Source organism: Meles meles, chromosome 11 (genome assembly GCF_922984935.1).
Source record: "Meles meles chromosome 11, mMelMel3.1 paternal haplotype, whole genome shotgun sequence".
NCBI classification, from domain to species: domain Eukaryota; kingdom Metazoa; phylum Chordata; class Mammalia; order Carnivora; family Mustelidae; genus Meles; species Meles meles.
The window spans coordinates 6,314,790-6,326,047 of NC_060076.1; the positions used below are offsets into that span (position 1 = coordinate 6,314,790).

Here is an 11,258-nt window from a genome sequence, read left to right on the forward strand (position 1 = left end):
ACGGGAAACCGACGAACCGGCCAGGAATAAAGGCGGGGCTGCCTCCCAAAGGCGGATAACAAACAGTTTTCCTTTTTTATCATTATTTTTTCCCTGCACCCTAGCGCGCTGCCGGGCCGCTCCAGGGTCCGGGCGGCGCCGGGGCTGCAGCGGGAGCCGCCGCACCGCCCGCGCGGGGCAGGCCCCGGGGCGCATGCGCGGGCCGGGGCGCAGGAGGCCGCGGCCGCCCGCGCAGCCTCGCTCGAGCCGGTCTCCGTGGCAACGGGCTCGCGGGGGGAGGGGCCGGGCGGCGTGGGCTGCGGCGGCTGCTATTTCTGCCGCTTCCTGTTCCTCGCGGCCACGTCGCCATGGCAACGGTGTTACTCACCGCGGCCGCTTCCCGGCTCGGCTGGCGCGCGTGACCCCGGCCGCCCGCGCCCCCTCGTCTCTCACTTGCTGCGCTGCCGCTCCCCCCCGCCTCCCCCGACGGCGTCCTCCGCCGGCGCCCCGGTCCAGCCAGCGCGCCCCGGCGCCCCAGCCTTCCCCCTGCTTCCCCGCCCCTCTCCGCCGGTGCCCGCGGCCCGGGAGGGAGGGCGGAGGGAGGCAGATTGATGGGGGACGCTTATTAAAAAACATTGTAACCGTTTCCGTTTTTATTACGTTGACAAGGGAGCGTTATTTACTGTTATTGTTTGCCGAGCGGGCCGCGCCGGAGCGCGGGCGGCCTCCCGGGAGCTCACCTTTCGGGCGGGCCCGGGGAAGTCGCGGGTGGGAGCGGGGGGTGGGGGCGGGGCGGCGAGGGGGCGACCCCCGGGCAGACGCGGCCCCCGCGGGGGTCCTGCCCCTCGCCTCTTCCCCCAGCCAGCCCGGCCGAGCCCCGCCGCGGGGCGCGTGTGCGCGCCCGGAGAGACTGCAGAGGCCGGGGGACTCGTGCTGAAGGAGAAAGGCAACAAAAAATTAAAAAAGGAACAGATGACTTCATTCTCGGGAAGGCTCCGTCCTACGTGGACCAATTTCCTGGGGACTGTGGTGGAACAGCTCGGCTGCCGTTGGAAGCACTTAAAACTAAACCAGATAAAGACCAGAAAATTCTCAGCATTGCCTGAGCCGAGCAAGGGCAGGTTGGTGGTGCGTGAGCCCTGGGTGTGCAGGGAGGAGGGTCGTAGTCCTCCACCCGCGCTGGGGCTTGGCTTCCAACACACCTCCCCGCCTCCCTACTTAGACTCCCGTACCCTGAGAGGGTGAGCAACCGCCCCAAGGTTACACAGCCAGTTTTTTTATTCTGCTTAGACACCCGCAGGGACAAAGCCGGCAGAGGCTGGGGAACGAGAGCCAGTGGCTGGACTGGGAGCCTTGGATCAGGGTGAGGCTCAGCTGGAGGCCCAGCAAAGCAAGATTAACTCGGCAGGTCTAAGCTCCGGCTGGCCTGGCTCCTGCTTACCCCACCGGAGCCTTCAGCTGGGGGGTTTGTGGGAGGTGAGTCCACAGGGATCTGATGGGCCTGAAGGATGCCCCCAACCCCCAGGCCCCTGCTGGGATGCTAATCTCATCCTGCTAATTAAAGTTTGCAATTCTGTCCCTAACTCAACTCCCCACTCTTGAACATTATTAGCTGAAAGGCAATTGCTGCTCCAGACAGAAGCCAGAGGAAAAAAGGGACTCTGCAGTTCACATTATCAAAAGGATTTTTAAAAAGATGTTTGTACGTATAAACCAATGACTCCTAATGAACAGACCAGGTTTTGGAAACTTAATTTTCAGAGCCCCCCCCACCCCACCCCCACCCGCAACCTATTTTGAGTTGTTATCCCCCTTCCAAGGACAGGAGGCTTGGGATTTGGTCCCTGTAGCCTCTCCTGGTCTCTTGGCCTTAGATAATCAGACGGGGATTTTCCAGGCCCCGGATCTCCTCTCCAGCTCTCTGGAGTCTAAAGCGACAATCTGGTCCCCAACTAAAGCCCCTGGGTCTGGGTGGGCGGCGGCAACATAAAGTTATCTTCCACTCTGTCCGCAGCATCCACCAGCTCTCAGCTTTGGAGCCCTCCCTGAATGCATGAATCAAAAGTCGTAGGCTCCAAGAAAAGAGAGTACCCCCCCCCCCCCCGCGTCCTTCCCCAGTCCTTTGCTGCCAGCTCCTTGATAGGGGAAGGCAGCACCGCTCTCCACTCCTCCCCCTGGGCTGGCCTTCCAAGCAAAACTCATCTCTGGCAACCAGTTCAGAGTTTGGCTGATGTGAGAGTTCCTGGCCCTGGGCAGTGTTTGAACAGGACTGAGATGACAGATGACACCCAGCGTCATCCAGAGCAAGGAGGACCTTGGAGATGATGCAGACCAACCACTCCTGCTTCCCTATTTTACAGGTGGGCAAACTGAGGCCCAGAGAGGGAAGAAACTTGACAGAGATCTGCCACTGGTTAAAGATGGAACCTGGACCAGGACCCAGGAGCCTCGCCTTCCTTTCGAGTGCTCAGTACCCCCACTCTGATCCTTGTGTAGAATTATCTGCACGAATAGAAGTTCAGGAGCTGGGGGGCAGGACAACCAGCCCTGGGTTGTCTTAAGGAATAAAGGTGCTCCAAGAAAAGTCCTGGGACTAACCCTGGTACATACTAATACTTAATTAATGGTGGCGATGTTGCTGATGGTGGAGAAGGCGGGGGATGCTGGTGGTTGTCATGGGTTGAATGGTGTCCCCCCGCAAAGATACATCCACATCCTCATCCCTGGAAACTGTGAATGTGACCTGAGTTGGAAAAAGGATTTTTTGTAGATGTCATGAAGTTAAGGATATTGACATGAGATCATCCTAGATTACCCAAGTGGGGCCTCGGCGCCATCACGAGTGTCCTTATATGAGACAGAAGAGAAGAGCGGGATACAGAAGGGGAGAAGGCCAAGTGCAGACTGAGGCAGGGAGGGGAGTGATGCAGCCACAAGCCAGGAACACCTGGAGTCCCCCGAAATGGGAAGAAACAGGGAGGGATTCTTGCCAGGGTCTTGGGAAGGGACACAGCCCCGCTGACCCCTTCATTTTGGCCCTCTGGCCTCCAAAGGTCTGAGAATGATCTTGGTTTCAGCCACCGAGGTTGTGGTCATTCGTTAGGCAGCCCCAGGAAACCAAAAGAGTGGGGATGCCGGCTGGGATGCCGCAGCGACAGTGGCCGTAACGAGGGCAGTGCTGGTGATGCGGAGAGTGGCTGTATTCATTTCCTGGGGTTGCCTAACAACGTACCACAACCCGTGCGACTTAGAACAACTGGAATGTAGTGTCGAAGAGCTCTGGTGACCAGAAATCCAAATCAGCAGGGCTGTGTGCCCTCGAAGGTGCGGGGGGAGGGGACCCGCTCCAGGCCTCTCTCAGGGCTTCTAGAGCCCCAGGGATCCCTTGGCTTCTGCATGCGTCATTGTCATCCTCTAGTGTCTGTCCTCCCACGGTGTCCTCTGTGCATCTTCACATCGTCTTCCCTCTGCGTGTGTCTGACCGTGTGTCCACACCAGCCCTTTCTAGAAGGATGCTGTCATATTGAATTAGGGTCCGCCCTACTGATCTGATCTGAGCTTGATCACCTCTGTAAAGACCCTCTCTCCAAAGAAAGTCACATTCTGAGGTGGCGGAGTGAGGGGTAGGACTTCTACATGTTCTTAAGGAGAGACGGTTTACCTGCTAACAGCGGTGCTGACGGAGACGGTGGTGGAAGGGTGATGGGGTGGGGGGGGGGGCAGAGATGGGACAAATAGAGAAGGTGATGGGACGAGGCTTCAGCCCTGGACCCCAAACTCCGCAGGAGCTACCCAGGGACAGTGGCCGGTTCACAAGGTGCTCCATACACCGGGAACCTTCCCGCAGGGAAGGGCTGGCTGGAAACATCCAGCCGAAGGAGCAGGGAAACAGGAAAGAGGACCCCAGCACTTTGGTGCCAAGTTAATGCCATTGGAAGAAGAAAGAACACTCTTCTGGAAGGCTCTGCGGTACCAGCTGTGAGGCCTCAAGCAGACCCTTTCACGTGCTGGTCTTGCATTGGACCTGATCCCTGGGAAGGACCTGGTTGCCAAGAGTCACGTTCCGGGGCCGTTTCAGGCCTGGGGAGGAGCAGAGATGGGGGGGAGGTTCCCTCTGCTTTTGCCGCCTCCCTCTCACAGAGGAGCGAGAGCTGAGTCAGCCTGGCCTGGCCTTTCTGCGGGAGCCAATAGCAGAGGCCCGCCCAGCCCCGACCCCAGAAAGCCAACTGGTCTCTGGCAGAAGACAGGCAGGCTCAGGCCGCTGGTGTTTTTCTTACTAGACACAATCACATTACCTCCCCTCTCAGCCTGCTTTTCTCTAGCTTTCGAAGAGGACAACTGATAATGACCACAGCCCTCATTCATTCATTTCTGTGTCTGGTTGTGACCGTCCATGAGCTCACGCCCTTGCCAGGCACCATCCCATGCCCCAGGAAGCAGCGGGCAGCAGGATCGGCTTGCCACGCGCTCGTGCTCTAGGGAAGAGAGAGACAAAGAACAAAGAAACAGGCCCATCCCAGGATCCAGGGAGGAAGACGAGGGAAGGAAAGCAGGTGATGAGGGGCGGGGCTGGAGTTCCGAAACGAGGCTCAGTGAGGTGAGGGGGTGACCATGGACCCGGTGCAGGGAGGGAGTGAGCCCCAGGAGAGGTCTGCAGCAGGAGGGACAGCAAGTGCAAAGGCCCTGAGGTGGCACGTCCTGCTGCCCTGAGCCGTGAGGCAGCAAGCGGAGCCCACAGGTCACCTTGAAACCTCAGATTTTTTTCTAGGTACGCCTAGGAGCCCATGCAGGGCAGAGGGCAAGAGTGAACCCAGGGCTGATTTGTGTTTTTAAAGAATTTCTGCTTTCTGCGAGCAGAGCACAGACTGCAGGAGCCGGAGGGAAGCTGGGAAACCAGTTAGGGGCTGATGGAGTCCAGGCCAGAGATGGTGGTGGCCTGGTCGGGGACAGCAACGGTGGGGAGATAAAAATGACTGGATGTGGGGTGTATTTTAAGAAAACCCATCAGGATTTGCCAAAGGATGGGCCGTGGGTGTGGAAGGAAGAAGAGTCGAAGATGACTGCGTCATCGTGAACTGTGGGAGGTTCCGTCTCCGGAGACGAAGAGCGCTGGGGTTGTGGCGGGGAATCGAGAGTTGGCATTTCTGAAAATCCTGTCTGATCCTCCTAGGGCGCACACGTAGAGCTCTCACACACTGCCGCTTGGTCCCCATAGCCCCCCGAGAGGCAGACTCTACTAGTAACCCCTTTCTCAGATGAAGAAACTAAGGCCCAGAGAAGCTAAGTCATTGAGGCCACCGCCCAGGTTGTCTGATTCCAAAGCTCATTCCAAAGCTCATTTTCTCACTTGTTCAGTCGTTCCTTCATCTGCCCGTCCATTCATTCATTCACTGCTGTGTATACTCTATGCTAAGCCTTGTTCTAGGCTCTGGTAACGCCCCGATTCTTTCAAGCTATACACTGGGGAGGCACTGGGAGGCACCGGGAGGCACCGGGAGGCAATGATAAGCAAACCAGATGCAGGCCCGACCCGCACGGAGCTGTCTATGGAGGAGAGAGCCAGGTGACGAGCAGAGAGAAGCCCAGGGGGGAAAAGACCCTCACAGACACTGCTAAGTGCCATTGTGGAGAGTGGCCTTGTGCTGGTTCAAGGCCAGAGAGGGGCACACGCTGCAGAGAGCTTGGGGCTGCCTGGGAGGAAGGGAGACCGGTCAGAGCAGCCCAGCCAAGAGCGAGAGGAATGGCGCTCCCAGCAGAGGGAAAGGCAAATAAATGACAATTTATAAATAAGGGAAAAAGTCCCCTAGAGGTACGGGTGCCATGAGAGCAAGGAGACACCGCCAGCCCGAGGAAGACGGGTTTCCCTGTCGGAGCTAGAACGGTAATAACTCCAGCTTTTGGAGACTGAGCCCTATTGAATGCTCCTTAAGTCTTGGGGTCCTCTTGGCTCCCGCAGTCAGGGGGAGGCCCCTAGTGAAGAGGGTTCTCAGAACCTTGGTCCCCCTACCCTCTCCTTCCCACACTCAGCCCTTCCTCCTAGCCCTTGGCTCCTTTCCTTGGTCAGCGGCCCATCTGGGGACGAAGCCAGATCCGCAGGCAGGTAATGTCCCAATGCCCGGGACCTGTGTCGGAGCCAGGGCGGGGTTTAAGACCCCTGCCCCGCCCCAGCCATAGTGGGGGAAGGCTCAGCACCTGCAGGCCCTGTCCCTTTCTCCTCCCGACTACTCCATCTTCTGCCTGGGCACACGAAGGGTTGCGGGGACAGGGCCCCAGAGCTTCAGGCCCTGGAGGCTGAACACTTCTTGTGGGACAGAGGGTAGAGCTGAGTATTTAAAAACAGAAGAGCTAAGAACAACCACTCCCGCTGAAACCCTCAGCCCAGCTAGAGCTCCCCGGTGATCTCAGCGCAGCCGCACCCCCCTTGGGGTTACTCTCATCAGCCCCCTTTTACGTAGGAGGAAACAGAGACTCCGTGGGTCCAGTGACTGGCTGGGGGGTAGAGGCAGGACTCCGGGCCGATGACACGCAGCTGGGGTTGGTGGAATGATGGAGAAATGGGGGTATCAGGAGGGTGGGAGCAGCAGCTCCCACAGAAGCCCTCGCAGTGGCTCTCTGGGCAGGCAGCTGAGTTAGCCTCATGCCGCAAGCAAAGAAACCCAGAGCCCTGGGCAGGGGGCGGAGGGTGGAGCCCGTTACCCCCGCCCCCCATCGCATAACTAGTGAGGGGGTGAGATTCGAACCCAGGGCTGTCAGACTCCAGGGCCCAGCTCCTGTGAACCTAGAACAGAAGGGACAAGTGAGGGGAGCGGTGGGCCTCACCATGTCCTCCTTGTGCCCGGGTGGCTGCAGGGCATGGAAAACCAGGCCCTTCCCTGGCTGCGCTGGTGGCCGTCCCCAGGAGGCCTGATGGCCTGTGCGGCTTCTCTCTCCTCACACCATTTCGCTGTGACCGTCTGCGCCCCTCCACCCTGGACCTAACTCCCCTGTCCTCAAGGCGGGTCCCTGCATTGTGATGGTGCTCCGGAGGGCACTGTGGGGTACTGGTCTTCCAGAAGCTTTGGCCTGCTCGGGGGGTGTCCCTTGCCCCCGAAGCCCCAGAAAAGGCAGCAGCCAAACCCTGGAGCCTGCTGGGCCCAGGATCCTCTGAGCTTAGGCTGAGCCAGGAGGTGCCTTCAGGGGTGGGGACCCAGGGGAGGGGTCTGGGGTCCCCTCCCGTCCCCTGCTCCTGGGGCTAGCCCTCGCCTTGGCCACTGCTGCAGTGAGGGTGGACGGGGGGCTGAGGTATGTGTGTGGGGGGGCAGAAACAGCAGGATGGGAGAGGGAGGAGAGAGATGGGAGAAGGAGAAGCTGGAAATAGGGAAATGCCGCTGGGGAGAGGGCCTCAGAGGGAGGGGGGACAACAGAAGGAAGAGGGACACCAGGGAAGGGCCTGCTAGGGAAGGAGGATCCTGAAGGATGAGCCCGGGGAGCCGAGTGCGGAGAGGAAAGGCCAGGGAGATGGGAGAAAAGAGGAGGGGAGTGGACAAGTCCAGCACTTTGGCCCCATAACATCCTGAGGCAGCCCCTGGGGCTGGGGGGAGGCAGGCGGCCGGAGGCAGCTCCCTCAGCACTGACCCCTCCTCCCCAACTGACCCGGGGAGAGGACTGGCTCTGGAAGGAGGACAACCTAGAAGGACATAGTGGGGTCCCTCAGGGCCTCAAGCTCCCCGCCCTTGAGCCCCCAAAGCCCCAAACCACTATTCTCCCTGCACCGGCCTGGACTGTGTGACCTCGGGCAGGGACTCTGCCTCTCTGGGCCTCCAAGGCCCTGGAAAGGTGAGGAGCTCTTCGTGGAGCTAAGTGCTCAGCGGCTGCAGGGGTGAGACCCAGACGGGCCTGGGAGCCGCTCAGAGCTGGAGGACAGAGCTTTGCTTCCCCGCAAAGGGAAGGGAGGTCGGTGGAGAAGCAGCACCTGGGTCAGGAGGACTCTGCAGCCGGGGCCGGGGAAGGGCAGGCTGTCCTGGGCGCTCCCGCCACGGAACAGGGGGTCCCACTGGGGCCAGGTTGACCACTAGCGAGTCGTGGAAAGGCATGAGCATCCAGGTGGGGCTCCCCTGCAGGTTAACCTTGGATACAGGGGCTCCAGGAGCTCCCCAAACCTCAGGATCCCCTCACAATCCCCCACTGTTGTTGTCCAAGGGCAGAAGGACATAGCGATGGAGAAAAGGCTGGGGTCCCTGGTCCGTGGGGGGTTTTCCCTCTTGCTGAAGACAAGGAGGGGTGAGTCGAGAGGAGAGAAAGCAGCCAGCAGGGAAGAAGAGATGGAGCAGGAAAGGGAGGCGGGAAAGGAGAGGAGGAAGGGGAGAGGGTTGGAACCTTGCGAGAAGCAGCCCAAGGAAAGGAGTAATGAGAAGGGAAGGAGGCAGCAGAGGCAAGAGGCAGCCTTCCAGAGACAAAGGCCCCCAGGCTGAGGAGGGTAGAGCAGGTGGGGGGGGGGGGGACGCAGGGAGAGGGAGGGAGGGCACGCTGTGCCTGGGCTCCAACCCCAGCGGAGACCCTGCCCCTCACCCAGAGGAGGCTCTGACCCCCGGGAGAGGGACAGCCTCCAAACTTAAGAGGGGAAAAGTCTCCAGCTGCCCTTGGGGCTGTCACAACAGATAAAACCTCATCCAGGCTTCACTGGGAGCAGCCCCTGCACACTGATGTACGAGCTAAAAATACTGGCTTGAGTGGGGAGGAGGGTGGCAGAGGGAGGAGGGGGCGGGAGGAGGGAGGAAGATGGAGAGAAGGGAGGAAGGTGGAGAGGAGGGAAGAGGATGGGGAGGATGGGGAGGATGGGGAGGAGGAGGGTGAAGAGGAGGGAAAAGGGAGAGGAATGAGAAGGAGGGAGGAGGATGGGGAGGAGGGAGGAGGATGGGGAGAGAATAGGGAGGAAGGAGAGAGGAGGAGGAGAGAGAGGATGGGGATGAGGGAGGAGGATGGGGAGGAAGGAGGATGGCGAAGAAGAAGCATGGAAAACAGAGAAGTAGGGGTGGGGGGGAGGAGGGAGAGGATGGAGAGGAAGAAGGCGAGCAGGGCTTCAGGTCTGGGCCCCGGCAACCCTGGTTTTCCAGAATGTTTTAATGACCCAGATGTGCAGCTGCAGGGCAATGGTTGCTTTGGGAGCTGCAAATCACCGCCCCCAGCTGCCCCTCCCAGGGACAGGGTGAGGTGGGCAAGAAAAGACAGGGGAGAGTCGGGGAGCAGAGAAACCTAGCAGAGCTGAGCTCTGAAGGGCCGAGGTTGGGGTGGAGGGGAGCTTGAGGGAGGGAAGGAGGGAGGGAGAGAGGGAACGAGGAAGGAAGGAAGACAAGGAAATGGAGTGTCCCTGGGACTCTGGGGCACAGACTTCCAAGGCACCACATGCCCCAGATCTCCGCCCTGTTCTTTTACCCGGATACCGGGGAGCTTGGCTCCGGTGTCTGGGTTGATCAGGTGGGCCTGCCCCCAGGCCTGCTTCTGGTAGCCCAGCCCCAGCTAAGCCTTGACATCCAGTACCCAGAACATTCTAGAGAGGGAGGGAGCCATGTTGTCCCCATTAGACAGATTCACACATTCATTCAACATCATCTATCGAGCACCTTTGAAACGTGCCTGTCCCACGTGGACGAAGAAGTCCTTAGACCCATAAACACGCAAGTGAGGGAGAGAACATCAGCGGGACAGTGACCGGGGAGGGTGGTCACAGAGCCCGTCCCCGGAGGTGACACAGACCTGCAACCGGAGTGGTAAGGGCGATACAGCCTAGAAAAACCCAGAAAGAAGGGCACCGGGATGGCTCAGTCGGTTGAGTGTCTGACTCTTGGTTTCAGTTCAGTCATGATCTTGGGTTCGGGAGATGGAGCCCTGCATCAGGCTCTGCGCTGGGCGTGGAGCCTGCTTGAGATTCTCTCTCTCCCTCTCCCTCTGCCCCGCCCACTTCCTCTGCCCCGCCCACTTCCTCTGCCCCCACCTCGCTCATGAACTCCCTCTCCCTCTCTCAAATAAATGAATAATTAAAATCTTTTGGAAAAAAAAATCCAGAAGTAAACCAGGAAACCAAGGTTGAGAGACACAGCGAGGAGGACGCTAGTCCAAGACTGGTCAATGGCAAAGCAGAATTCAAACCCAGGCCCAGCCGACCCCAGCCCAGACCGTAACCCCAGACTCTCCTGCAGCTTCAGAGCCCATGTCACTCAGGGCCGGTGGGTGGGGAGGCAGGGAGGCCAAGGGACCCAGGGACCAGAAGTCGTGGGAAGTGAGACCTCCCTCTCCTTGGTTCCCGAGCAGCCTGGAGGTCTCATCCCCATAAGAAGCACAGTCCCAACAAGCCACCAGATCAGAGCTGTCCCTATAGCAGCGGGCAGATGTCCCTGCAGTGGGACAGACATCACCAGGCCTTGAAGGGTCGGGTGACATTGGGAAAACCACCTCAACTCTCTGCACAGCAAAGCCTCTTTACTTGAATTCGCGAATCTTTTTTTCATTCCGAGCTGTCCCCCAGACCCCCGTCACTCCCAGTGCTAGGAACTGTCCTGTGCCTCGTGCAGACAGGACAATGCGGTGGTGGGTCACAGGAGGAGAAGCGAATTTGGGCTGAGCCCCAGGCCACTCTCCCTGGCTACAGGAGCTCAGCCTGTCCCCTAACTTCTGTGTGCCTCAGTCTCCTATTCTCAAAAATGGGCTCGCATGAGGTGTGGATGAGATGCCTGTGTGGAAAGCCGGGCGCCAGCCCAGAGAACACACACAGATGGGGTTGAGGGGGGGTGGGCAGCTCAGCTCAGACACCCTCTCCTGAGAAATGCCTCACTCTGCCGCCTTGCTCCGTTCCTCGGCAAACCCTCCAGCTGCAAGGTTTACCCGTGGGGAGCCTTAGGCAGGGACCTAAGGCTCAGCTTCCCCATATGCAAATGGGGAGGGGAGCGACTGTCTGGAGAGGGGTGCTGCCTGGCACGAGGGGCGCCCTTAGGTCCTGGGCCATCCTCGCTCCCCACAGCATCTCGTTCCCTTTGTGTCTCCCCCACTGGAGCCAGGCCTCCTCTGGGGGTGCCCACCTGCCGAGCACTGGGCCCCTGGCACCGGGGCCCATGCGCACGCAGCTCCTGCTAAACGTCCCAGTGGTGCTCGCTGAGCCAACGCTGGCTTGAGCTTCTCCCCCGCCTCACACGCCTCTCCTGGCTTTTCTGAATTTGCTTCACTGACAGAGTGCATGGTCCAAACCCCTGCCCTGGGACAAAACAGAAGGATGCCCAGCCTTTCTGCCAGCTCCTGCTTGCCCAGTG

General features: G+C 59.6%; 1 long non-coding RNA gene across 1 annotated transcript; it reads left to right on the top strand.

Moving 5' to 3' along the window:
• Positions 1-761: 761 nt before the first annotated feature.
• Positions 762-2,543, top strand: LOC123953510. The gene is made up of 3 exons (XR_006820879.1): positions 762-1,100; positions 1,270-1,342; positions 2,340-2,543. It is a non-coding gene; the product is annotated as an uncharacterized LOC123953510 (long non-coding RNA).
• The last annotated feature ends 8,715 nt before the right edge of the window (positions 2,544-11,258 follow it).